General features: G+C 43.2%; 1 protein-coding gene across 1 annotated transcript in view; it reads right to left on the bottom strand.

Annotated features, from left to right (window-relative positions):
• Positions 1-26,859, bottom strand: part of TNRC6C (trinucleotide repeat containing adaptor 6C) — a 95,938-nt gene extending 69,079 nt beyond the window's left edge. The window contains exons 1-3 of the mRNA XM_044921402.1: positions 26,802-26,859; positions 25,999-26,020; positions 6,139-6,465 (exon numbers count right to left, since the gene is read on the bottom strand). The gene's annotated coding sequence lies outside the window, so the exon portion shown is untranslated. The remainder of the gene's footprint in view (positions 1-6,138; positions 6,466-25,998; positions 26,021-26,801) is intronic.
• Positions 26,860-27,897: the final 1,038 nt, after the last annotated feature.

The raw sequence follows: 27,897 nt of genomic DNA, 5'->3' as shown, positions 1-27,897 counted from the left end.
ATTTTTATAAATTCTACCAAACTGCCCTCCCTAGTGGCCACACTAGTTACATCCCTACCTGCAGCAAATCAGAGTTGCCCCTTCCCACGCCCTCACCAGTCCGGTGGAGTTGTTCTGGAGTCTTGCTGTGAAGACTAAAAAATTAATGTGTGAAGCACTTGGAACTAGCACATAGTAAGCACTCAATCAACAGTACTGCTGGTATTACAATAGATTTTCAAGTTTTGGCAGTTTGGTAAGTGAAAAATGGTGTATCACTGTTGTTTTCATTTTCACTTATTTCCTCTTGGTCACAAATAATACTCTCTCTCAAAATGTTTAGGACTCATTCGTAGTAGCTTTACAATCTGCCTGTTCACATTCTTTGCCCATTCTCCTACTGGACTGTTTTTTTTTTCCTTGTTGATTTATAGAAAGGCTTGGTATTTCCTCTCAGGTTTTATTTATGGGATTGTACAAAAAAGTCTATAACTTTCATACACTCAACATTGTCAGGCTTTCTTTTCACGTCTTCTTGCCTAAGAGAAAATTTCAGGCCACAATCTGGAAATGTTCTCCTGTGTCACCTGCAACAGTTTTCACGTTTGTTTCGTGTATGGTTTTCTAGCACTGTGTTGATGGGAGCTGCCACTTTCCCAGTAGTTCGGGAGGCCATACTAACCTAAACCTCCGTTTGTGTGTGTGTGTGTGTGTGTTTTCCCTGGTCCTCCAGTGTATCTCATCAATTTGTTTGTTTACTCTTGACCCAGTAACATGCAGTTGTAATTAATTACTGGAGGATCATGGCTCTATTTGATAGCTCATTACTCTTTTAAAAAATTTTCTTGAGGGCGCCTGGGTGGCTCAGTCGTTAAGCGTCTGCCTTCGGCTCAGGTCATGATCCCAGAGTCCTGGGATCGAGTCCCACATCGGGCTCCCTGCTCTGCGGGAAGCCTGCTTCTCCCTCTCCCACTCCCCCTGCTTGTGTTCCTGCTCTCGCTATGTCTCTCTCTGTCAAAAAAATAAATAAAATCTTTAAAAAAAAAATTTTTTTTTCTTGACTATTCTATTTATGTACCTTTACTCTTCTAGATGAACTTTAGAATTAGCCTACCAAGTTCCAAAAGCAATGTGCTGGGATAGCTTTGAATATGAATTTGATGTGACTGGGTAATCACAGTAAGTTTTTGTGCTAGTTTATTGCTTTATTTATTTCAGCCACGCTGAACCACCTTCATCACCCACGGAGGCTGCTCTATCACCTGCCTTTCACAGCTAATCCAAAACTCAGCTCAGGGTGTCTCCATGGGAAAGCCTTCCTTGGCAGTTCCCCATCCTCGGTCTGGGTTAATGGGCACGTGCCCCCCCCCCGTTATCTCTTAGTGGCACCCCAACCCACTTAGGCATGACTATGTATCCCTATACTTAGTAGGCATTCAAGAAATGTTTTGCTTGGTGACTTAATGCAGACATGCTTGAAGAGACCACAGTTCTGGCGGGTTAGCCTCTCCTCCTGTCAAAGGTATGCAAGCTGTGTGTGGGACTGCTGCCTAGGCATTCTGATGGAGTAACCAGAGGAAAGAGACGGTGCGTAAGTATTAAGCTAGCGTATCAGCTTGTCAAAAAATGGCAAAAACTGGCAATGCAATTTTTCCATATGAACAAGTTTGACAGATTACTGTAAATTACAAGGTGAATCATAATAAAACTCTGTAACAGCCAGACTGATCTACTGACATATCCTTTTCCAAAGCATGTGGGACATAAAGGAAATGAACGAATACAGAAATGACTGTCAGTCTGGGTCTCTTTGCATATGCTACCACTGCCTTATGTAACAGTATAGAAAACGTAGCTACGCTTGCTGCGCTAAAACGAGTATGACTTCAGTTTTCAATTCTTTACACACGTTCCCGTTTCTACACCGACACTGTTCACTGGTATCTATAAGTCCTTTCTGTATACACTGAGGTGGACAAGATCGCTTTCCCTTACTCCAGCAAACACTGTGACAATCCCTCCACAGGGAGGAGGAAGGAAGGCAAACGGCCCTGCACTCAGATGGGAGGGAACCAGGATGCTCATTAATTTTAGCAGGTTTTCACTATAACTTCTTAAAGCTATGATAAAGGTGATTCAAAGTCCACTGATTCTTTCCAGGGATATTTAACCTTCTTTAATCTTTGCCAATCACACTATGCCTTTGGTGGGTGAAAAAAGAGTCCACATGCTGATACACTTGGGAAAAATAGAAATTAATGTGCTGGTCTGAAATAATCCCTTTCCACTTTTCTTTTCACGAGAAATAGTCTGCTGCTAAAATCTTAAGGATGAGTCATTTACCTACTCCCGGCTTGGGTAATTCAATCTTAGTTCAGTGACCGAACATTCCTACTTTTTAACTTAACCTTACTGTCAGAGGAATGGAATCATGAGCAAAACTGCATTTTTCAGGTGTGGCTACAGGAGTGGAAACCTGCTGACCCAGAATCAAGCTCAATGACAATCTATGTATTATTAAAAAAAAAAAAAATTATGCGAGCTTTTACTTGAAGCAGTATCTAGAAAAGTTTCAATGTAACAAGAAAATGTGGCTACTCTTCCGGATTTCACCTGGATATGAATTTAGTAAGTAACTTGCACCATGAAAAAGTTCACAGAATGCTTCAACTCTAGGAAGGATAGCTGAAATTTCAAAATGTACACAGGTCAGAGAAAGATGAGAAAGCTTTTTTTTTTTTTGAAGATTTATTTATTTGAGAGAGAGAGAGAGCGAGCACACAAGCAGGGGGAACGGCAGGCAGAGAGGGAGAAGCAGGCTCCCCACTGAGCAGGGAGCCCGATGCGGGGCCTGATCCCAGAACCCTGGAATCGTGACCTGAGCTAAAGGCAGACGCTTAGCCGACTGAGCCACCCAGCACCCCTAGGATGAGAAAGCTTTATTGCACTGTGAGGAATTTATTCATTTAAAAATTTTGCAAGTTTAAGAAACAACTGCTGCTCCATAATAGCATGTCAAAGACGGGCACATATTTGATGCACTTATGGAGCACTTACTGTATGCAAGGCCCTCTGCTGAGTACCAAACAAATAATCTCACCCTCAGAGTCCTGTAGCGTAGGAATCCCCCCATGTCACAGGTGAGAACTCTAGAGGGCAGGCCGTGGCTCCACCAGCCTGTCTCCTGACCCCTCAGCCATGCTGCCTCCATGCGCGTTGCTGCCCCCTGCAATCCCTGTGCTGACTCCCGAACAACACCAGACGGAGTTCCCGCAACGTCTCCATGGACAAAAATCAAACAAGCTCTTTGGAACAGTATTTGACTCAGAAATTAAAGGGAAGAGACCTTAGAGATTAGAGGTCCTGAGAGGTTCAGACCTCTGATTTTGGATGAGAATGAAGTCCTAGGTGAGGGGTATGACGAGTGAGTCCTATAGCTGCCAGGACATCATCCCCCCCACCCCCACCCCCAGTGTAGAGCTCATTCCACCCCTCTAGGCTGGTCATACCATAGGAAAGTGAGACTCTTTATAGGATACTTTCAATTTAATCAAGAGCTGAGACTCTTAAAATTAATCAGCAAACAACGTAGCCTGCACAGTGTGCCATGAAGGTGAAGATGTATTTGCAGACTGAGCACCTTCCTACAGCAAGAGGAGCAGAGAGTGGAAGCAAGGAAGGGGCTTCGTGGGGCGGGGCCGTGATGACCTGGACAGAAAGGAAGGGGGAGGCCATCAGGTGCATGCACGGACTGAGACAGATGACACCGAGCCTGGCGTATTTGTGACACAGTGAGGAAACAGTGCTGGCAGAATGGAAAGTAAGCCAAATAGAATAGAAGGGAAAACGCTGACTAGACAAGGCTGTCTTGACAGCCAGGCAGAGAAAGAGAGACTTTGTGCAGTAGGAACTAGTAAGGCAGGACAGGTTTCGAGGGGACCTGAATCAGAAAGGTTCATCTGGCTATGATACCAGCAACTGTTGGGAAAGAGATGAAACTGGTATAAAATGAAGACTTTTGTTTGGGAGCCAAAAATCAGTCATTTCTTATTTTATTAATATAATATAGATTGATTCCATTTCCTGAGATGTTTATACAGAAAATGCTGATTAGTCTCCCCCTGTATCTCTATCTATCTATTTTTAACTATAATAAACTAGAAATAGTTTTCCGGAGGCTATTTACAGAGACCAATATTTTAATAAAGGATATTATTTCCAACCCCCAAATTTGAAGCAACTCCTTATTTTCTACTTATCTAAGAAAGTCCTGGTAACGTCCTGCACCAACAGCATCTGATGGGAACCCTGATGTGGTCCTGCCAACTAATCATGTAACAATGGCATAAGGCCTGAAAAAAGCAGGGTTGTTACAGTTCTTTTCCAGTTTTTCAAAACAAGCATCTGAAGTTAAAACACCAAGCTATTTAGGGATGACTACACACTCCTTGTCTGTGTTAAGATTTTCCTGAGGACCATGTTTCAGTGTAGAAAGTAACTGTGTTTGATAATAACTGCTTACGGTGAAGTAGACGGACTATATTCTTGGTCAATGACTATATTTGATCATTTCTTTTTTTTTTCCCTTGCTTTTTGCTGACAACCATTGACCTACATACCCTCTACCAGGAATTCAGCAGATGAGAGTCAAGACTATTTAAAGACATATGGCCAAGCTAAAAATATTTGTTTCAAATATACCACAAAGTTGGGAGTTTTGAGAAATACTGCTATTAATACTCTTAAGCCACAGGTGCCTGGGTGGCTCAGTTGTTAAGCGTCTGCCTTCGGCTCAGGTTGTGATCCCAGGATCCTGGGATCGAGCCCCACATCGGGCTCCATGCTCAGCAGGAGAGCCTGCTTCTCTCTCTCCCTCTTCCACTCCCCCTGCTTGTGCTCTCTCTCTTGCGGTCTCTCTCTCTGTCAAATAAATACATAAAATCTTTAAAAAAAAAAAACAAAAAACAACTCTTAAGCCATGTTGGAATTATTCTCTATGTTAGAAAGCAGCACATGAAAGAAATATTAATATAACTTGGGGCAGGTTTCTTTTAGATCCCGATCTAATGTAAGAAGCCTCCTTGCTTCTGAGGCCTGAGTCTCACTACCATGACCAAAGACGGTGACCATGCCAGCACCAATGCTGATTGTGAAATCATTCGAAATGGAACGATTTAAGAAAATAACAGGGAAACACAGCAGTTGAACACATGTACTTTGCTCTCTTCCAAAAATTTCTCTAACACTTTGGTAAAGCAATTGTTTAAAGTAGGAGTCCATCAGTAAGGTCAAGAAGATAGGAAGAGGGGAGAGAGGAGAGGACAGGAGAGCTGTCAGCAAGCAGTCTAGGAGCTGGAAAGTAAACGAACGAGTGGGGTGATTTCTCTCAGGAGTCAAGAGAAAGCTGGTGTCCAACTGCAGGCAAGGATGCCAGCAAGAAGCAGGGGGATCAGAACCCCAGACACGCAGGGGCTGAGCACGAGACCTGGCAGGTTTGGCTCAACGTGTCTGAACAAGTGACAGTTAGAAGCACCCACTCCCGATCAAACGCTGTGACCTCCCCGCAGAGAGCGCAGGCACAGTCACGGGCCAGCCTTGGAAACGGGCAGGAAGGTTTTATTAAGAATTCTCACTGCAGGATTCTATGGCATCTGCCATGACAGATGCACATGTACTCTTGTGCAGACCTCTAGTTTCTGGTGAGAAACAAACTTAGCTGAAGGAGCTAATGCCATCAGAAAACCGATGAGAAATAAAATATAGAAGGAGGAGGAAACAGAACTGAATTTTAAAATTCAATTGAGGGGTGCCTGCATGGTTCAGTCAGTTAAGCATCTGCTTTCGGCTCAGGTCATGATCTTGGAGTCCTGGGAGGGAGCCCCGCATCAGGCTCCCTGCTTAGCGGGAAGCCTGCTTCTCCCTCTCCCTCTGTCCCCCACACCACTCGTGCGCTCTCTCTCTCCCTTAAATAAAATCTTTAAAAAAATAAAATAAAATTCAATTGAAATGAATCTAACCACCATCTAGCTAGCGAGCTCCCTCCATTATATGCATATAGTGAACATGGACCAAGTATGTCTATTTGTATCACCGTACGGCAAAGTTGAAAATGGCACACCGGTTCTGATAAAAGGAATGCCTCATTCTATGTGTTTTTACCTGGTTGGAGCTTACTGGGATGCTGCTGTGCGCCGGCTCCAGGGAGGGGAGGAGGGCTTACCCCTGCGGGCCCAGCACCCTGGGTTGGGCTCACACTGGCCAGAGCCCCTGCAGGCAATGGCTGGCCTCTCTTTAACAGCTGCTTCTGTTCTTGCTGGCGGAAGCGTGGAGGCACCTCGCGAGGCAGGTAACGGGACGCAGCTGGCTGCTGGCTGCTGGCAGATGCACGCTTGCCATTGCTGCTGCTGGACAGAGTGCTGGTGCAGGTGCTGGTACTGTTACCGGCAGGTTGGGGCTGGCTTGAACAGGTCTTAGTAGGTTCTGGCACTGTAAGGAACAAAAGACAAGAACCCAAAACTTTAGGAACACTCCTTAAAACCCAGCCCCAACCAAGGAAAACAAAATAAAAACTGAGAAAGAAATGACAATGTAGTGCTTTGGAAACAGAAATGGACTGAAGTCCAGAGGTTCAGGTTTGAGACCCCGTTTTCATGGACACTAACTGCAATTCTGAGCAGCAGGTTTTGGGCCACAGTTTCCTCATCCGTAAAATGAGTGATTCAGTTAGCTTAGAGCAGCAGTTCGCAGCAGTTCACACTTTGGCTTACAGCAGACGCACTCAGCAAGTTCCCAGGTGACTGATCTGATGATGCTGGCAGTCCCTGGACCACACTTTGAGAACCACTGCTCTTGGCCAGTGTTTTCTCAAATTAAGGGATCTTAGATGCCCATCAATTTATATCTATTTTTGTTTTAATTCTGATGACAATACACACACGTGCATTCTGTGTTATCCGATTAAAGCACCCATGGTGGCACGTCGCTAGCACTACTCCGTTACAGATTTGCTGGAAAAGCATACAGGTGGGCTAACTTGCAAACGATGCACTTGAATTAAGTGAAAGCCAAAATGCCATCTGAGTGTTGCATAAGCAAAAGTTCCACAGCAATTTCAACAGAAAGGAGGAGCAGGGGAGCTGAGTGGTAGCCTTGATAGGGCTGTATTATTACTAATAAGCATGCCAAATGCGAAGGTGATTTGAATAGTAACCCTGCATTCCTAAGGGAACACAGACACATGAAATGCAAAGAATTTGAGCCTCAAGTTGTTCCCATCTTGAACTTGAAACATGAACATCCAGGGCATAACATTTACCTTTTTTTAAAAAAAGATTTTATTTATTTATTTGAGAGAGAGCACATGAGCAGGAGGTGATGGTGTCAGAGGGAGAGAAAGCAGCTCAGCAGGGAGCCCAATGCGGGGCTCGATCCCAAGACCCTGAGATCATGACCTGAGCCAAAGGCAGATGGTTAACTGACTGAATCACCCAGGTGCCCCCAAAGGATTGATTTATTTATTTGAGGTGTGGGGGCGGGGGTGGGGTTGAGGGAGAGGGAGAGAGAATCTCAAGCAGACTCCGCACTGAGTGTGGAACCCAATGCAGGGCTTGATCCCACGACCCTGAGATCATGACCTGAGCCAAAACCAAGAGTTGACTGCTCAATCAAATGTGCCACCCAGGTGCCCCTACCTTATTGTTTGAAAAAATGGTTTTTTTTTCTACTTAATTTGTAAATGTCTTTATGTAAAATGAGTTTATACCTAGTTCAGTGTATATCTAAAAAGTGTAAGTAACATTATAAAAGTATTTCCAGTCAATCCTGGGGGGAACACAAAATGTTACTGTTGGCCTGCATTTCTCGTCTTCCAGCATGGGCTCTGCACTATCTCACAGTCTGCGTCTGCAAGGCCTCTGCCCACTGTTCTTCTGTCGCCCTGCCCAGCAAACCCTTAATCCTAGATGAAGCCACTGTCCACTCTCTCCACTCCTGACTCAGATCACAGCCATGTAGTCTGGTGTCACTATGAGTTTGTGTCCCTAACCCAGGGCACCCTCAGTGCTTCCCAGCCATTCTACCATTTCCTGGGTCTGCTGGGTTCCACTGCTGTCAATGACTCACTCAAAGACCTTCCACTCTGGAGCCACTAAGGCCTTCCTTTAGCTCCTCCTCCTCAGAAGATGAACTCTGACTACTTTCAGAAGGAATAAAAGCCATTAGGCAAAACCTTCAAGTTTCTGCCACTCCAAATACGTGAGCATCATACTGTTCTTTGTCCCATGCCTGTTACTCCATCTGTGGTGAATACTGTATTTTACCAGTTCTAAGACTTACATTTCTTCATATGTTAATAGCATTTACATCAGGATGTGTCCTACCATTGAGGACACGTCAGTCAATTGGCAGTGTTTTTTCTTTCTTGGTATATGAATATGATGGTATATGGTGTATGATATGGTATATGATATATGATCTCACAATCAACAGCTGACTCCCTGGGGTTCCTTCCAACTCTGAATACCTAGGATTTTCTAAGGGAAGAACAACGGATGTGGCACGCAGCTTTAGTTCTGTGATGGCTATCCCTTCCGAGCGCAGAGTTTCTCTTACCCATGTTCTGCCTCTCCGCTCCTATTTCCCTGGCCTTGCTACAGACGTGGAACATTTTTTATAATTTACTTAGATTTGATGGTTATTCACCTTCAACTCAAAGGCACAGGAAATGAACATCCATTCTATCTTTCCTTAAAAAAAAAACCAAAAACCTATAAAACCTATTATAGGTTGATTTTTAAACACAGGGGCTTTCAAATGTATTTTTTTCTGACACTGGCCTTTAGCTAATTAAAATAGCAGAAGTTCCTAAGTATTTACCCCAGTGAGTTGAAAACTTCTATCTACACAAACCTTCACAGGAGTGTTTAGAACAGTTTTATTCCTAGTTGCCCAAAATGGGAAGCAACTGAAATGTCCTTCTATAGGTGATGGATAAAGGAACTGGAACATCTGTACAATGGAAAATTCACATTTAAAAAAAATGAGCTATCAAGTCCCGACAAGAAATGAAGGAATCTTACATGCCTACTGCTAAGTAAAAGAAGCCAGTCTGAAAAGGCTTCATAGTCTATGCTTCCTACTATGTAATACTGTGGAAAAGGCAAAACTATGGAGACAGTGAAACCATCAGTGGTTGACAAGGGCTTGGGGAGGGCGGAAGAGGTACAGCACAGAGGACATTCAGGGCAGTAAATCGGTTTGATACTTTAATTGTGAATATATGACATTAGCACTTGTCAAAACCCATTAGAACTGCATAATACAAAGTTAACTCAAATGTAAACTGTGGACTTTAGTTAATAATAATGTATCAATATTGGTTCATTGATTGCAACAAATGCACCACACCAAGGCCAAAGTTCATAATGGGAGAAACTGAGGATGTGTTAGGGGTGGGGAGAGGAAGTATTGTGGGAACTCTATACTTTCTGCGCAATCTTTCCGTCAACCAAAAACTGCTCTAAAAAAAAAAAAGTCTATTAGGAACTCTCGTGCACTGTTGGCGGGAATGCAAACTGGTGCAGCCACTGTGGAAAAGAGTATGGATGTTCCTCAAAAAATTAAAAATAGGGGCACTTGGGTGGCTCAGTCAGTTAAGCGTCTGACTCTTGATTTCAGGTCATGATCTCAGGGTGGTGAGATGGAGCCCCATGTCAGACTCTGCACGGGCATAGAGTCTGCTTAAGATTCTCTCTCTCCCTCCCCTTTCTCCCTCTCTCTAAAAAAATAAATAAATAAAAATAGAATGACCATATGATCCAGTAATTCCACTACTGGGAATTACCCAAAGAAAATGGAAACACTCACTTGGAAAGATATATGAACCCCTATGCTTACTGCAGCATTATTTACAATAGCCAAGATATGGAAGCAGCCCAAGTGTTCACTGATAAACAGATAAAGAAGATGTGGTACACACACACACACACACACACACACACACACAAACACATATGACACTGGAATATTACTCAGCCACAGTAAAGAATTAGATCTTGCCATTTGTGACAACATGGATGGACCTAGAGGGTATAATGCTAAGTGAAAGAAGTCAGTCAGAGAAAGACAAATACCATATGATTTCACTCATATGTGGAATTTAAGAAACAAAACAAACGAGCAAATAAAGAAAATAAAGAGACAAAAAAACAGACTCTAAAATACAGAACACAAACTGGAGGTTCCTGGAGGGGAGAGGGGTGGGGGATGAGTGAAACATGTGAAAGGGATTAGGAGTACACTTAGCATGATGAGCATGGAGTAATCACTAGACTGTACACCTGAAAACTAATAGAACACTAATTATACTTTGATTAAAAAAACCCAAATCTATTAATTAAAGCAAACTTGCTGTATCTCTCTCAACAGCAACTTTCCATTACAACTCCGCAAATGAAATTGAGAGCAGAGCAGAAGTACATCTGTCTGGGAAACACCACCACTAAATTTATTTAAAAATATGTGATTAGCATGGAGGCACCTGGGTGGCTCAGTCAGTTAAGGCTCTGATTCTTGATTTCGGGTCTGGTCATGATCTTGGGGTCATGGAATCGAGCCCCAAGTTGGTCTCTGCGCTCGGCGCGGAGTCTGTGATTCTCTCTCTCTCTCCCTCTTCTTCTGCCCCTCCCCCAGCTCACACTCTCTCTAAATAAAGTCTTTTTTAAAAAAATAAAAATATGTGATCAGCATGCTACCATTTTGCTTTATTACACATTTTAATGTATCTGGCCCAAAGGTTTTACTCTAGACCCAGCTACTGCCTCTTAGGAAGCTCAGAGTATGAACACAATTGGTTCTTTTACTACAAAATTCAAAAGCAGCAGCCGCAGAAGAAAAGGAGGAAGAGAAGGAGAAGCAAGAGGGACAGAATGAGGAAAGAGAACTATTAGTAAGCTACAGAGCTCTACCTACCCTTGCTGTGGAAAACCCTCCTTCTCTTTTGTAGTAACTGACCCTGGAGGCCAGCGCCCACAAGAGTCAAGTACTTCCGTCGACTGTCACCCAGCCTTTTCAAAGAATGGAAATGCAGAAAACCTGCCTGAACTCAGAATCCGATGGAAACAACTGGCAAGGACCTAAGAAATCACCCTGTCCCGCCCTCCTCCACACAGACTCCAGGGCCCAAGTGAGCTGACCAAGATGCACTGGCGCCTCGTCTCTGAGCGCCAGCCACACTCTTCCACTACACCGCTGTCATCTTCTCAAAAACATCAGAAGACAAACGCAGGGCTGTCTCTCTTCAAAATATTTAGGGGAAAAGGAGTTCGTGCTACAGAAATGAAGAAGGCTAATATAATAAATGAACGCTATCAGTCGCTGGTTTTAAAGAAGTATAATAAATAAATGTTATCAATAGGTAACTAGTTTTGAATATAAAGCACCAATCCTAAGATATCTGAATATGGAATACTCCATTTTCCTCATGTCGTCTGCACTACATGATGTGTGGTCACTTTTATAGTCTCATTTTAAGAGTCAAAGAATCCCAAACCAGTCTCCCCTCTGAAGGGGAGAGGGCTGCATAGGGCAGGAGCCAGCCGGTGAACTAAATGTTTCTCACGTTTTTGAAAGGTGGGGAAAGAACAATGGGGAATATGTGACAGAGACCAGACAAGGCCAGCAAAGTCTAAAACAGTTGCTTTCTGGTCCTTTGTAGGAAAAGTTTGAAGGAAAGGGAAGAGAAGCCTCACATAGCAGAGTGATGAGGTAGAAGGAACCAAGAATTCTGACCCTGTTGAGCCTCTTTTATATGAGAGAGTGATAAAGCTTCTCTGGTGTAAACCAGTATGTTTCAGATCTTTGAAAACTAACAGCTAACTCACATAATCTCAATTTTAAGTGGAGGATCTCAAAATCTGGTATGTTCGTATAATAATATAGATAAACCAAATGGGCAGTTTCTGACCAGCCATCTACTCTCTTCAGATACAAATTACTCCATCTCTCACCGCCCAAAGAGTAGGTATCCGAGTCATCGTGACACTGCTCTTCTCAAACTCACCTGCGTCTAAGCCTATCCCTCAACAACAGAGGCTCACAGACGAGTCTATCCTACACATCACTGTTTTAATAGAGCAGCAGAACACAGTCAGGCTGAGAATTTCAGCTTGATTTTATTTAGGGACCGTCAACAAGTCACTGACTCAGAGAACATGAAGACAGCAGCCAGTTTACTGGTGTGTGGGCCAACTCTCCCAGATCTCGCCTCTCCCCAGTAAACTACCAAATGACAGCGACACCTGCTGGGGAAAAGGCAGACATGAAACCATCCTCTGAGAAACCAAGGCTTCTTTAAAACAATTTTCTGCTTTCAGTTAAAATTTTCAGAGGGCACTGTCACAACAGGGCCCACAGAGCTTCTAAATTCCTACTACTGCTCTCCTCAAACAGCAGGCTACGGTGTGGGCAGGAAGTTCAAACTGGCCTTTCAGGGCTCTGGAAGGCAGATTTAGAAGGAGCTCCTCTTCAAACTTTGACAAGGAGACCAAGAGCAGGAACTTCCCTTGTTGCCCCAGCCTCCTTAAGTTTTATCCCACTGGTCAACACGTCTCAGTGTCTGAGCTTCAGTTCCACCACCCGGCACCCCCTGGGACAGTGGCCTTTCCCTCTGCCACCCACACCTTTGCACCATCCCAACCTCCGGTGTGGTCTGCAGACCGCCCGACGCTGCAGGCTCAAGGAACGAGACCTACCACCCACCAATGCTGCTCTAAGCCCCCACTGCTGCCCAGCAGCCCTCTGATAATCTAACATGGTATGCCAAAATTCCCTTATTTGAACTGCTGGAAACTTTTCCTACACGCTTCGAAACCCTGACACCAGCCAGCTCCCTCCTACAGAGGCAGAGGCGGTCCCTCGCCTGCGCACACTAAGCCCTCCTAGAGCCAGCCGCTCTTCTGGGCGCTGGGGCAATGCCCGAGAACAGAAAAGGCAGACTCCCGCCCATGGAGCTCACATCTCAGCAGGGCAAGAAGGAAAGAAAGGCCGCATGGTGAGATACGAAACTGCAGAGGTTAGGCGCTCTGGAAAACCAGGGGCGCAGGGCACAGGAGTCAGGGGTCAAATCACTGTCTGCTGGCTTTCTCTGTCTAGCATTCTTTTTACCGCCTGTACCCTCATGTACCCTCTCCGTATTTATGTATTTAGGTCATGTTTAATGGATGCCAGTTTTGTGCCAGACACTGGGTATACAGTGGAAAACATACGGTTCCTGTCCTTGTAGTTTATAATCTAGTAAGAGATTATGATTCCACAAATACACAAATACACACTCGCTGTGGTAAGCATGACAAGAGTAACAGTGGGCCAAAGAAGCTAATTCTGGTGAGGAAGTGACAATGAGGCTGGGCCTAGAGAACCGCCGGCCAGGTGAAGCGTGTGTGCGTGCACACCCAAGCTCGTGTGCATGTGCGGGCTACTCGAGCTCACACCCGCCAGCTGGCACAGTGTGGGGAAGGTCCTGACCTGAGAAGGAGCTTTCGTGCTGTCACGGGCTGAAACCATGCCATTGTGGCTGGAGTTTGGTGCCTCAAGGGAGAGCGGCTGGGCCTGAGGCTGGAGAGGCAGGTGTAGGCTCTGTAAGGAGTATGGAATCTACCTGGTGGCCAGTAGCTGGGAGAGCCCCCAGGATGTTCCTGTTCTGGCTGTAGCACACAGAGGAGTCTGGAGCCTTTGGTTTCGGGGAGAAATTCTCCAGGAACAGGCTCCTCTGATTATAAGTTCATGGAGAGTTGACATACTCTTTCACTGCTATGTAAACTCAACAAGCAGAGGGTGCCTGGGTGGCTCAGTTGGTTAAACTCAACAAGCAGCTGACCTTGATCAACAGCCTGTCTGTGCAGGCTCTAGAGCCAGGGGGTCCTATCTGCATGCCCCTTGTCACCTTCACAGGTAAAGGAAACAACATGGTAGCCACGGCCCCCAGCAGCAGGCCCCCTCCTTGCTCCACTCCACAAATCCTGCGGGGGCACCCTTGGGATGTTAAGTTCCCATCAAGGTCCACCTTCCCTTCCTCACCAGGGACTTAACAGAGCAGGGAGCAGAGGTGCCCGGTGCACCAAGACATTTCCATCTTATTACCCAAGTCATACTACCATGACATTCTTTTCTTTAAAAATTTATTTGGAAGGGCGCCTAGGTGGCTCAGTCTGTTAAGTGTCTGCCTTCGGCTCAGGTCGTGATCCCAGGGTCCTGGGATGGAGCCCCGCATCAGGCTCCCTGCTCAGTGGGGATTCTGCTTCTCCCTCCCCCCCCCCCCCCCGCCCCCCCCCCCCCCCGCTTGTGTGCATGCGCATGCTCTCTCTCAAATAAATAAAATCTTTAAAAAAAATTTATTTGGAAATACTTAAGATGTACAAAAGGCATAAATTCCAAATGATCAACAAACCTTCACGTACCCAATCTCCAGCTTAGACATAAAATGTCACCGATTCCACCAAAGCCCCATCTTCCCATCCCTCCCTGACTGTATACTCAAGAAATTCTCCCCACGAGCAACTTGAGCTTTATCATTCCCAAGCACCTCTCTAGAGATACAGTGTAGTGGCTGTGGGTACGGACTTGGGGTTTAAATTTCAGCTCTGCCCCTTACTGGCTGGTGACCCTGGGTAAGTTACTTAACCTGTCACTCAGTTGTACCATCTGTAAAATGTGGGTAAGTGGGGGATAAAACGGGGGTCAGAGTACCTTACTGAGAAGGTTCTTTGAGGAGTGAATGTTAATATATGTAAAGAACTGTTCAGAACAATATCTAGCACATAAGTGCACTATAAATGTTTATTACGGTAAAGGAAAAACATGCAAGGACACTTGTTAAGGATGGTGACGCAGCTCCATCCAGGACCCTCACGATGGACTGATGCACGTAGGGACCGTGTGCTGGGATTTACAGTGGGGGAGAGAGATTGGGCTCGACTCCGAGTGCAGCGGGGACAGGCAGGAATTTATAGCCAGGGAGCACGGGAGTGGAGCAGCGAATGGAAAACCACTAAGAGGAAACGTAGAGGGTAAGGGGGCTCCTGGCTAAACTGATCTAGCAGGATTCTCGCTGAAGGCCAGCCAGGGTGTCAGGCATCACCCGGGGGCCAGTGGAGGATGAGGAACCTGGTCAGACATCCAGGAAGCAGAGGGGGCTTCTGGTGAAGCTGACGTAGCAGGGTTCTTTTTTTTTTTTTTTAAAGATTTTATTTATTTATTTGACACAGAGAGAGACAGCGAGAGCAGGAACGCAAGCAGGGGGAGTGGGAGAGGGAGAAGCAGGCTTCCCGCCGAGCAGGGAGTCCGATGTGGGACTCGATCCCAGGACCCTGGGATCATGACCTGAGCCGAAGGCAGACGCTTAACGACTGAGCCACCCAGGCGCCCATGATGTAGCAGGGTTCTTGCTAAAACTGGATTTTATAAGGAAGTGCATGGACGGGCCTAGGAGATGGTCTAGGAGCCTGACTGAAGTTTGGTCAAGTCTTGGCCAGTCTTAATAATCCTCCTCACTCCTTTTCCCCTCTCGGAAGCAATGGGAAGGATTTTAGGCTGATGAACAAAACTCTAAGTCACATGAGACATGAACTGCAATTAGTGAACTAACTAAAGAAGGGAGGCAGGTAGGCAGAGAGTCTTGACAGAAGCGATGTGGTAACTTAGCACAGATACTGACAGCTGTACTCAGGACTGGAGAATTACATCTCTCGTCTGGCCCTAAACCTCCCCATTTAATTTGGGTCTCACATTTCTACCGTCTGGAAAGTGTCAAACACTATACAAAAGTTAATGAGCAGTCATCCATTCCATCATTTTTAAAAATGTTCCAGGGCAGTAGTCAAAGCTGTCTCTCCCTGCCCCCCACTCCCCAACATGCACACCAGGGGCAGGACTGACGGGTCCGGCTCCTAGCTGCAAGGAGGCCCCAGTTGTGGATCAGACCCCATGCGATCTGGCAGGCAGTGACCTCGCTGCTCTCTGTCTGCTACCCCAGCACTGACTGTATGCATAGCCCTAGAAATGGTGGATGTTTCTGGGCAGGGTCCTAGTTCCCATTCACTGCCTTAGTGGCGGTGGGAGACAGTGCTGCCGGCAGCTTCCCGGTCACTGGACTGCGGCAGTGACAACTGTGCACTGGAGTCAACAGTGCCAGTGAGGCCTCCTGATCCTTTCCCAAGGAGCAGCTCTTTGGGATGACTCTGTGGGGAATCATTTCTAGAGGCCCAGCTCAGGGGGTGCCCCCTCCCTCTGGCCTCGCAATGGTTTTATAAGCACTCAATTCCCTGTACTTAAAAAAAGCTAGAGTGGTTTCTATACACTTCAACTAAACTCTGATTAAGAGCACAGATCCTTTTTTAGCAAGTAGAATATTCAGCTCTTTCACTCACCTAGACAACATCATGGTGTGTGGTCATGACCTAGATATTCAACAACGGTTTCCTTGTAATGGCGTTTACCATAATGGGACTTCCTTACACATGCCCTCCATCAGAATCTCCTGGGCTACCACGATAAAGCCTAAAGCACACTGACAGCTATAGGCATTTTAAAAGTAATTCTTTATAGATAAATGCCAACCTAGAGGGACATGTTAACGTGTCTTATTTCTGAAATTTGCATGCATCTTACAATTAGTGTATAAATTTAACACAATTTCCTCATTGGCCCTCCAACTGCATCTGTAGGTCAGACATTAGAACAATGATGTTCTTTAACTGGTGGCATCTTAGAAGTTAAGAAATAGAAGTTTTTGTATGATAAAACATAGAATTTCTCTTCTGTACAGATACCACACAATGACAGAAGAAAAATATTCAAAAATCATGCATTAATTCTAGCTATTTCAGAATATATGCTCAAAGATTCAGAGTTTCTTAAAATTTAAAATTTACACTTACTTAAACAACTATAAAAGAGAACTATTTTCCTGGGCTAAAATAATCTGTGATTCCAAGGAAGATTTTCATTATTACAATCTCTTCTGTAACCTACAAAGCAGCCAACGCTGTAGTGAGAAGCTCCTTAGAACAACTAGAGGCGAGGGGAAGACAGCGATGCGCAGGAGGGTCCATCTGCTGTGTTTATTGGCAGTTCCGGAGGGGTACCAAGCAGTGGCCTTCTGTGTGTTCTGTTGACGGCTTCTGGCTGATCTGTCACCATGGCAACTTCGGGAGCTCAACTCAAAATAAGCACAAACTCATTAACTACTAAACTACATTATCTTAGTGCCTGTTGCTAATGAGAGAATGCTGTTCAGAGATATTTTCTATTCTAATGTACTACAGTTACCTCTCTAAAAAGCATGAAATTACATTAAATGCTACTCTTAGTATATCAGACTGTATAATATGAATGTTAAAGTAAATTTACTTTAATAATGACTACTAACAGTAAGAATCATTTTATTAGAAGATTACTTCGTTTTGGGCCTTGGATTCTTCTACTTTAAAAAAATGTACTATTTATCATACAGGCAAATATTTCTAAGTTCTTTTAAGCAACAGCCGGCAGATTTAGAAGATCAAAATAGAAACTTTTGATAACAGCGTATGTTAAAGCCAAGTAACAAATACAGCACTAGTACATATTGGCTTTTCTGTCATCTTTTCAATATGTAACATTAACTAGAAATACTCCCCAAACGAGGCACACTGGACAGACATGGAGGGTGAACAGAGTCCACTGAGTGCACAGCTTCTCAGCTTTCTCCCCTCCAGCCTAACCTCGTCTCTTTCCACGCTCAATCATCCGTAACTGAACAAGCTCTTGAAAAACAGCAAATCCTAAATCTCATGAAACACAGAGGGTTTAAGTGGAATCATGTCTGAAATGTGTTCTCTCAGGGCATGCATACTGCCCTGTGTGGTAGGATTGTGTGTGTGTTTTCTTTAATAAATGTAAAAATCGTGGACCAGCAATAATCCTGGGATGTTTGTCCTCCAAAAGTGCAGAATCCAAGAGCCTGCCAGAAGAGGGAGCCCGAGTCAGACTATGCCAACATTTAGTCCAAGAGGGATGGGGAAGGCGAGGGGAATCGGCCATGCTGCAATCTGATTTTGAAAAGGAATATTCCAGGGGCGCCTGGGTGGCTCAGTCGTTAAGCATCTGCCTTCGGCTCAGGTCATGATCCCAGGGTCCTGGGATCGAGCCCCGCATCAGGCTGCCTGCTCAGCGGGAAGCCTGCTTCTCCCTCTCCCACTCCCCCACTTGTGTTCCCTCTCTCGCTGTGTCTCTGTCAAATAAATAAATAAAATCTAAAAAAAAAAAAAAAAAGAAAAGAGAGGGAATATTCCAGGGGCGCCTGGGTGGCTCAGATGGTTAAGTGTCTGCCTTCTGCTCAGGTCATGATCCCAGGGTCCTGGGATCAAGCCCTGTGTCGGGCTCCCTGCTCAGCGGGGAGCCCGTTTCTCTCTCTCCCTCTGCTGCCCGCCCTGCTTGTGCGCTCTTGCTCTGTCAAATAAATACAATCTTAAAAAAAAAAAAAGGAATATTCCACCTCTACATGCCCTGTGCACACTAGGTCCCCACCTCCCTTAGCCTCACTGACACCACTCTCCCCCTTGCTGACAACTCACCTTCTATGCCAACTTTTTGTTTTAGTTCCTGGAGAATGCCACACGGGCCAGCTAGCCTTTGCAAATGCTGTTCCCTCCGAATGTGGAAGCCCGTGAGTCCTCTCTCTACTTTCCCTGGCCTAACCCCAACTGGCCTAGCTGCCTTCTCTCCATCCTTCGGACCTTGATTCAGCATCACTTGGGATGCCTTCGCTCACTGCAGCCTGGTTCCAGTTTTTATGTTCTACGCATTCATGAGACAATGTTCCTTTCCTTCACAGTAGCCATCCCAGTCAGTTCTGACACACACAGCATCGTGACTGATGTTTCTGCCCATTCTCCATAAGACTCGAAGCTACAAGGGGGTGCAAAGCATATCTGTTTTGTTTTTTTTTTTTTAATCTTTTTCTCCCCATACCAAACAGTGCCAGGCAAACCGGTGTTTGATAAGTATCTGCTGGATCACATGAGTAACCCAGTTGGTCTCCCAAGTTCTGCCGGCTCTACCACACGACCCTTCCTGTGCACCCTCACCACGGAGCTGTCATCTCGAGTGTGAAGTGTGGAGCAGTCTAACTGTACCAGCTGCAACCAGCTCCCTCTCCAACTGTCTGATTCATCTTCAATCTGGCATGTTCCATGATCTTTCTAAAATATAAATCTCATGAAGTCACTCCCACTTAAAATCTCCAGTGGCTCCCTCTGGTCTGAAAGGTCAAATCTGAAGTCCTAAGATGGACTCTATGAGCTGGTCTCCCTGCCCTCCACCTCTCCAGTTTCAACTCCTTTTTTTTGGTCAGATAGGCTGTTAAGAGTGCTCAATTCTACTGGCCTCATGGGTGGGTTCAGAACGGCTGGGATAAGGTACCCCCCCAATCTCATTTTCATGGCTAACTTGGGGACAACCGGGAAAGTGGCCAACTCTGGCGTGCATTCATCTCATTCTAAAGCAGTTTTTGCCTTTCTCCCAGTTTTCTCATTTATTTTTAAAAACAGGCCATCTTTTCTTACAGGGACATAAACAGTGAATAGAAACATGACCAAGTGAATGTACTTAAATCCTTTCAGGTAGAAGATGTGGGATAAATGTATCACAACCCTCAGAACACTTTAGTGCATTCATTTTCTTATATATCTAACTCTTCCTCCTAATACATCTCTTTGAGAACAGGGAACTTACCTCTGCTGTCTGATAGGTATTTGTTAATTGTTTGTTTAATTAATGAACTAACTTGACAACTCTAGATAGCAAAATGTGACTAACAGCTCATTTATTAATGCAATCTTTAGGTGTGTTAAAAGCAAGACAAAATGTGATCGCAGTTAAAAGTGCGCATTTTCTGAAATTACTGTATTACAAATAGCTGTGCACATAGAGAGAAAGGGAAATGATGGATTACGAAGGAAGCTAAGCTGCAGTGATGAGTCTTTCTGCCTGACTCTAGAGGTCAATGTAGTATTAGAAACCAATCTGGAATAAGAAAGCAAGTAACTCAACTTTTTAAAAAGTAGCAAAATATTTGAATATTCACCAATGATACACAGCAAAAAAGCACATGAGAATAACATTCCACACCACCAGTCATTACAGAAACTCAAATCAAAAGCACAATGAGAGATCACCACACACCTCTACAAGGATCAAGACTGATTTTCCAAGTATTGGTAAGGATGTAGCACTGGGAAGTGGTATAACCACTTTGAAAAGGTTTTGCAGATTCTTGAAGGTTAAACATACATCTACCCTAAGATCCAGCCATTCTATTCCTACATATTTACCACAGAAAAAGCAAAGCACATATCCTTATGGAGACTTGTATACCAAAGTTCATAGAAGCTTTATTCACGAGAGCTAAAAATGAGAAACAACTCAAATGTCCATGACCAGGTAAAAGGACAAACAAATTGTGATATATCCAAACCATAGAACCCCGCTCAGCAATAAAAAGAAGTGAACTGCTGATATACACAACAGGGACAAACCTCAAAAGCATTACTCCGAGTGAAAGAAGCCAAGAGTGCATCCTGCGTGGTTCCACTGCTCTAACTGGAGTCTAGAAAAGAAAACCTGTAGTGATGGGAAGCAGATCAGTGTTTGCCTATGGACCGATGAAGGTGGGGAGGGCCTGAGAACTGGGTTGGCAGGGGTGCAGGGAGACTTCCAGGAGTGATGGATTATTGTCTTGACTGTGGGGATGGTTTCACAGGTACGCACATACCAAGACTTACTAAACTGTTCTCTTTAAATACATGTAGTTTACTGTGTGCCAATTTAACTCAATAAAGTGGTTAAAAAAAGCAAAGCAAAGAAAGTAATCTGTTAAGTGATTTCTCAGAGAGCAGACTATCAGCTTCCTTTAGAGCTATAAATTGTAACTTTCTCTAAACTTGGAACTGCCTTTACATTTAACATTACAGTTTAGTTAACCTAATCAGAGACGTGGACTTCTGCTTTATCTGAGACTTAGCAGAAGGGCCCTCAAGAAGATGCTGTTACAATTGCACTACTGGGTATTTACCCCAAAGGTACAAATGTAGTAATCTGAAGGGGCACCTGCACCCCAATATTTATAGCAGCCATGTCCACAATAGCCAAACTATGGAAAGAGCCCAGATGGCCATCGACAGATGACTGGATAAAGAAGATGGGGTATATATATACAATGGAATATTATGCCATAAAAAAAAAAAAGAAATCTTACTATTTGCAACGACGTGGATGGAACTAGAAGGTATTATGCTAATCGAAATAAGTCAATCAGAGAAAGACAATTATCATATTATCTCACTGATATGTGGAATCTGAGAAACAAGGCAGAGGATCATAGGGGAAGAGAGGAAAAACTGAAACAAGAAGAAACCACAGAGGGAGACAAACCATAAGAGACTCTTAATCTCAGGAAACAAACTGAGGGTTGCTGGAGTAGAGGGGGGTGGGAGGGATGGAGTGGCTGGGTGATGGACATTGGGGAGGTTTTGTGTTGTGGTGAGCACTGTGAATTGTGTAAGACTGATGAATCACAGACCTGTATCCCTGAAACAAATAATACATTATATGTTAATAACAAAAAAATAAAATAAGAAGAGAATCCCTTAAGCTTGACACCCACCTTGGGCTATTGGATTATTTGAAGTTGGACACAAAACAATGTACTCTACTCCACTTATTTATGCCATTTTTTTTATATTTATACCTGAATTGTGCAGATAATAACCTGTACGTTTCTGACTATAAATTACTCCTCAATAAAAAAAAGAAAAATGAATTTTAAAAATCCAACTTCAGGGGCACCTGGTTGGCTCAGTCGTTGGGACTATGTGGATCTTGATCTTGGAGTAAGTTCAAGCCCCACACTGGATGTAGAGAGTATTTAAAAAAAAAAAAAAAATCTTTTCTCCCCCCAATAAAATCCTTAAAAAAAAAAAAAATAAAAGAAGATGCTGTTGGGGGCGCCTGGGTGGCTCAGGTCATGATCCCAGGGTGCTGGGATCGAGCCCCACATTGGGCTCCCTGCTCTGCGGGAAGCCTGCTTCTCCCTCTCCCACTCCCCCTGCTTGTGTTCCCTCTCTTGCTGTGTCTCTGTCAAATAAATAAATAAAATCTTAAAAAAAAAAAAAAAAAAGATGCTGTTAAAGGGCTTGTAACAGGAGCACTATGTTGCCTCCCTGCCACCAGTGGATTTATACTTCCTTCCTTCTAAAATTCAATGAAGAATTTATATGTATGTACCTGCTTAGCTGTTTTCTTTTTCCAGTAATTTTTATCCTTTTAAGTTGCCTATGTGTTAGGGGAAAAATACCACATCTTAATATACTTTCTTTTGTTCCCATAGAAAAAATATTAATGTATTATATCTTCTTTCTGTCAGGGATTTAACAGTAAAATTAAATAATTACTTTAAACATAGAGCAACATGGCTAAAGAAAGACATCTAATATTTAAAATCCTGTAAGATACCATCCCATAAAGAATTCACATAATGAACCTCTTAGGAATTTCTTTCAGCCTTATTTGAAAAGATCCTAAGTTACTTCCTAAGATGAATGATTATACTGATAATGGATATACAATATTGATGTCTCCTTCATATGACAGCAGAAAAAATATTTAACTGACAGCCACCAGATGAGGATTCTAGTTCTGCCACTAAGTCTAGCTGTCAAAACGTGTGCAGACTAACCTCTCTGAATCTCACTTCCAAACCAATGAAGGAACTGGAGAATCTCTAAGAATGCTTCAAACGCTAAGATTTTATTAATTTTTCAGACAGGCAAACAAAATGCCATATATTATAAAATACACTGTGCGAAGCACACTAACTAGACTTTTAGCTATTGCTTCTAAGGGTAACTCATATAGTCAAAATAATATTTGTTTTGGTTATGTGGATGTGAACATGGATACATGTAAACTCAAGGAATCTGGCCAACTTTATTACACAGTGTAATTCAGGAGATGTGATGCCTTATAAAAATTAACTGCTGAATATTGTGTTGAGCAAATAGCTCACGACTGAGCAAATAGCACTCAGCCAACTCTGCTAAAAAGAAAAAAAAGTGCCACCTAACTGGCGAAGTACAGAGAAGTGGGTTCTCACTTGTATTCATTCGCATCTAGATCTGACTATGAAATTGGGAAGGCACCCTTTAAACTTCAATGCTCACCTTCATTCATACTGAGAAAACCATGTATAGAATGAGCCTTAACAGGAATACAGCACAGTGCAAATAATCTGTGACCCCAAAACCTTTATCACTCAATGTAAGGCTACTGAAAGAATATGGTTTCAACTCATTTACATTAACAAAAGCACATAAAGATTTTCTTAAAATTAGCATTACAAATTGAATGCATGGCAAAGTTGAATACCCAACTGCAAAACTTATAGTCCTTTCAAGCAAGATTAGGAGTCTAATCATAATGTATGAATTTATAAAAGTATATGACTCAAAATCATAAAGCATTAATCATATGGAGTTTGAGACATATTGGGTCATCAAGATACTTGCTTTCATACATGATATAATTAACTTTGAGCTTTTTGTATGAAAACTTATCTTTCTATTTTGTGAACTTTAGAAAATCTAGCCAAAACCAATGAATTAAATTACTTCACGTTTATGGGTATTATAATTAATCCTTAAAAAAAATTAAATCCATAAAAAACCCAGAAAACAATATGGAAAATTTAGGCTCAGTCATCACATCACATATAAAGCTACTATTATCTGTGCCCAAATTAAGGGCAGTGCCCAAAATAAAGGAGATTACTGATGACCGAAGCAAAACCCATTATACAGTGTCCAACACTCAGATACCAGATCCTCCACAGCAGAAATATAATATATAGGTGAGATTACATCTGATTGCCTTCCCACAACTGTGAGAGCATCTCGAGTCTCACTAAAGGCATAACAAGTAGTGGTGCTCAGCTACCTCTTTCTTGAGTCCCTGATAATGCAAAGACAATGTTTAGCAGAAATTACAAGAAACTATTTTTTTTGTGGAAAGGCTCATACAAAGGCTTTCAAATTGCTCAGTGCAGCTCTTTGAGGGGCAGGGGATGGGGGAGTGTTAATTAAGGGAAGCAGCAGGTCCAGCCTGTGTTGTCCAACACACATGTCCAGTCAGAAATTCAGAACCACCTTCCTGCAGGCAGTTAATTTTGATTCGACCCAGTAATAATGGAGCATCTGAGAAAAATTTAAACCTTGATACTGCTAATATTCATTAATGAATTATCTAGCAGCACTGTTAGATTATTTATAATCTAAAAAGCTTTTTTTTGTTTAGGAGACATTAATAATCATTATTATTATTATGTGTGCTAAGGCTAGTTATAGTTAGTACAGTTGATGACAAATTGGACCCAAAGGAGCAGTAATTTAGAGAAGATAAAAGAAGAGAAAACACCAGTAGACTTTGGAGTAAGCAAGGAAATGCTCATCAGAACAGTAATGGGAAATAATAATTCTGTGTAGTGTGGCAGATCATTATGTCGTATAATAAGCAAAGACATTGACAATGACAACAGAATATGGCTGGTATTGAATCAGGTTATAAAAACTTCTCAGAATGTTTTAAAAAAAAAAAAAAAAAAGGAAATAAATGACTCAGAACAACAATCCCGTAGTTTTAAATGCAAGTGGAAGAAACCATTCTTCCTTATTCAAGATCATAACTGCTAACACAACTATGTACCACAACCCTCTGGACCTTCTGAAAAAGTGTGCTATACATTCACACTGCTTCTGAGAGTGAGAGACAAATGTCCTTTCTGGGAACTGGGCTGCCTTTTAATATTTACTTTACACGAAATCCCACCTTACTGTGACCCTGGTGCCGGCACCCGGAGGCCCACTGCATGGGGGTCAGAAGGCCCGGTTCAAGCCACCTCACACCTGGCCTGCTCAGTTATGAAGTTCGAATGATGTCACATACATAAACTTTACTTTGGAAACCCCAAGATGCCAAACCAAAGCAGAGTACTCGTGGTGGCACCACCCAAACAGCACGCTGCTAAGTCTCTCTGGCACTCGTGCCTGCACGCACACCGTGTACACGCATCCCGCAGAATCTTGAAAATCCTAACAACTAATTCTAGCTCACTTTTACTGAGCACTAACTATGTGCTGGGCACCAAGCCCTTTTCATACATGATCTCATTGAATCTTCACAGGAGCTTTATTGAGGTGGGAGCCGCCCACTCACCAGCTTTCTCATTTTCAGTAGGAGATACTTGCAGCTTGGAAAAATCAAGTAACTGGCCCCAGATTTAACAGAGCTGGCGGACGTGGCTCCTGAGCACACGCCCCGTCTCCCCGCACAGCCCCTGACCAGGGCAAGCACAGGGTGAAGAAGCTCCCAATGCTGCTGCCATTGTGCCCCTTCTCCAGCAAACCCCAGGGACGCCTCTGTTCCTGGGGGAACTACTTGTGTTTCCAACACCCGCTAAGACACTAACAAGTAAATTTTCGACTTAGAAAAAAAAAAAAATCTTCTATATATCAATAAGCAAAGAGGGAATACAGAAAGAATATACCTCTTTTTGTTATACAGTCGGCAAAGAGAAATTGGAAGCTTCAAAAAAATTCAGTATCTTTTGGCTGTTCTTATTCAAATGGGATCACCTTTATCAGTTTAGTCCTTGTTTGGTGGAAAGCAAAGCAAAGGAAAAGTAAAAAGCATTGTTCAGAAAGCAAACATAACATTCTTCAGGCATTTTAGATGAAACCAATGCCAGTGAAGTGCAGATGTGAAACCAGTGATAAATGAAGAAATGCACGGTGAATGATAAAAAGAAGATTCAAAAGGTTCAAAGCCAGGGTTAGATTCTTTGTTTTTAACTATCAATTAAAATAAAAGTCATCTTCATCACAAAAAGTGTGGTGCTGCCATACAATGTACCACCCCCAAATAAAATAAACTTACCTTTGGTTTTTTGATCAGCAGCCTGAAAAAAAAAAAAATCAGAAACTCTTTAGGAATAATAATGTGTAGAATGTGCATATCTATGAAAGTTTATAAGCAGATTTTAATACTGGAAATTTTAAAAACAAGTTTTTGCCCAATTTATTAAAATTTATTACAGGGAAAATGTATAATTGTCTACATGCTATTATATGCTGATATTGATCTAAAGGCCAAAAAAAAAAAAAAATCTATCCGGAAGTTCATCAGAGCTCTGTATTTTAATATAAACTAAAAGGTACACAGTTTAAATTACAAGGTATGTTAAACTAGGCAAGACCAACAAAAAATTGCCTAACTTGGTATATTAAATGAGGTAAGATTTAAGTGAGACGGTAAGATTTACAGAAGGACTTTTAATTTTTAATAACAATAGGATTTATAAAAGAACATTTGCCAAACCTGCAAAAATTATTTCTAGCTTTCCAAATAAAATCAGTTACATGGCCCTTTTCCTCATTTCTCAGACATGGTTGTTCTGGACAGTTCACAGTAAGTGGAATAGCACAGACATTCTTTATCACCAACAACAAAAATCAGACTTCTTTAAAACACAGCTCTACTATTTGTAGTTCCTTAAGAAAGACATTCTGTGGCTGTCACTCTGTATTTATTTCGCTAGCACAACATCTATTTTTTGCTAATTATAGCTTTAGCACATTGATATTTTGAGGTCATAAAATGGAACTCTAACCTAATGGCTGTGACAATGCAAATGAGACACACAATGATCACAGGCAGTGAAGCAGGAATGCCAGCCAAACCTTTTTCTGAGCACCTTCCTTCTTTTTCTTTTCTTCCTGCTTTTTCTTTTTCTTTTCTTCCATCAAACGTTCCTCTTTTTGTGTTTCTTGTTCTTTCTCCCTATGAAACAAAGAAAGGTGGCATTGGTATAAGGTCCATTTAAAATCAAACAATGAAAAAGCATTAGCTGCAGGGAGTTTTAGGTCAGGTTGGGTTTCGTGCAAAGTACTCTAAAGGGCACTCTGAGAAGGGGCAAGAAACATGGGGCACTTCTCTAGGGCCACCACTTCTCGGGGTGGCCCTGACCGAGTCAGTGCTTCCGGGGTCGCTCATTCCGCCCACGTGTCGAACACCATGCTTCTAGCAGGGAGCGAGTTAGGCAATAAGGGGACAAAATGGAGTAAGACACTGTTCCTACAGTCCAGCCCCAGACCCACATCTCTCCTTGTGGTCTCAGGGGCCACACTGTCAGCATCCTCCCGACTACCTATTAAAAACAGATTCCTGGGGCACCTGGGTGGCTCAGGCGTTAAGTGTTTGCCTTCGGCTCAGGTTATGATCCAAGGGTCCTGGGATCGAGCCCCACATCCGGTTCCCTGCTCGGCGGGAAGCCTGCTTCTCCCTCTCCCACTCCCCCTGCTTGTGTTCCCTCTCTCACTATGTCTCTCTCTGTCAAATAAATAAATAAAATCTTTAAAAAAAACCACAAAGATTCCTGGGTTCTGCCCTAGCCCAACCAAATCAGAATCTTTGGAGGTGATTCTCAAGCATTCTATAATTATATGTTTGCTTGAAAAACCAATTTTTTTTTTTTTTAGATTTTTCCCCCCAAGTTTTAAATTCCAGTTAGTTAACACCCAGTATAATACTAATTTTAGGTGTAGGATTTAGTGGTTCAGCACTTACATACAAAACCTGGTGCTCATCATAGCATGTGCCCTCCTTAATCCCCAATACCCATTTAACCCATCCCCTGCCACCTCCCTCCAGCAACCCTCAGTTTGTTTTCTATAGTTAAGAGTCTGTTTCTTGGGGCGCCTGGGTGGCTCAGTTGGTTAAGCAACTGCCTTCGGCTCAGGTCATGATCCTGGAGTCCCGGGATCGAGTCTCGCATCG

Source organism: Neomonachus schauinslandi, chromosome 15, assembly GCF_002201575.2.
Source record: "Neomonachus schauinslandi chromosome 15, ASM220157v2, whole genome shotgun sequence".
NCBI lineage: Eukaryota > Metazoa > Chordata > Mammalia > Carnivora > Phocidae > Neomonachus > Neomonachus schauinslandi.
This window is presented reverse-complemented; position numbering and strand designations above follow the sequence as displayed.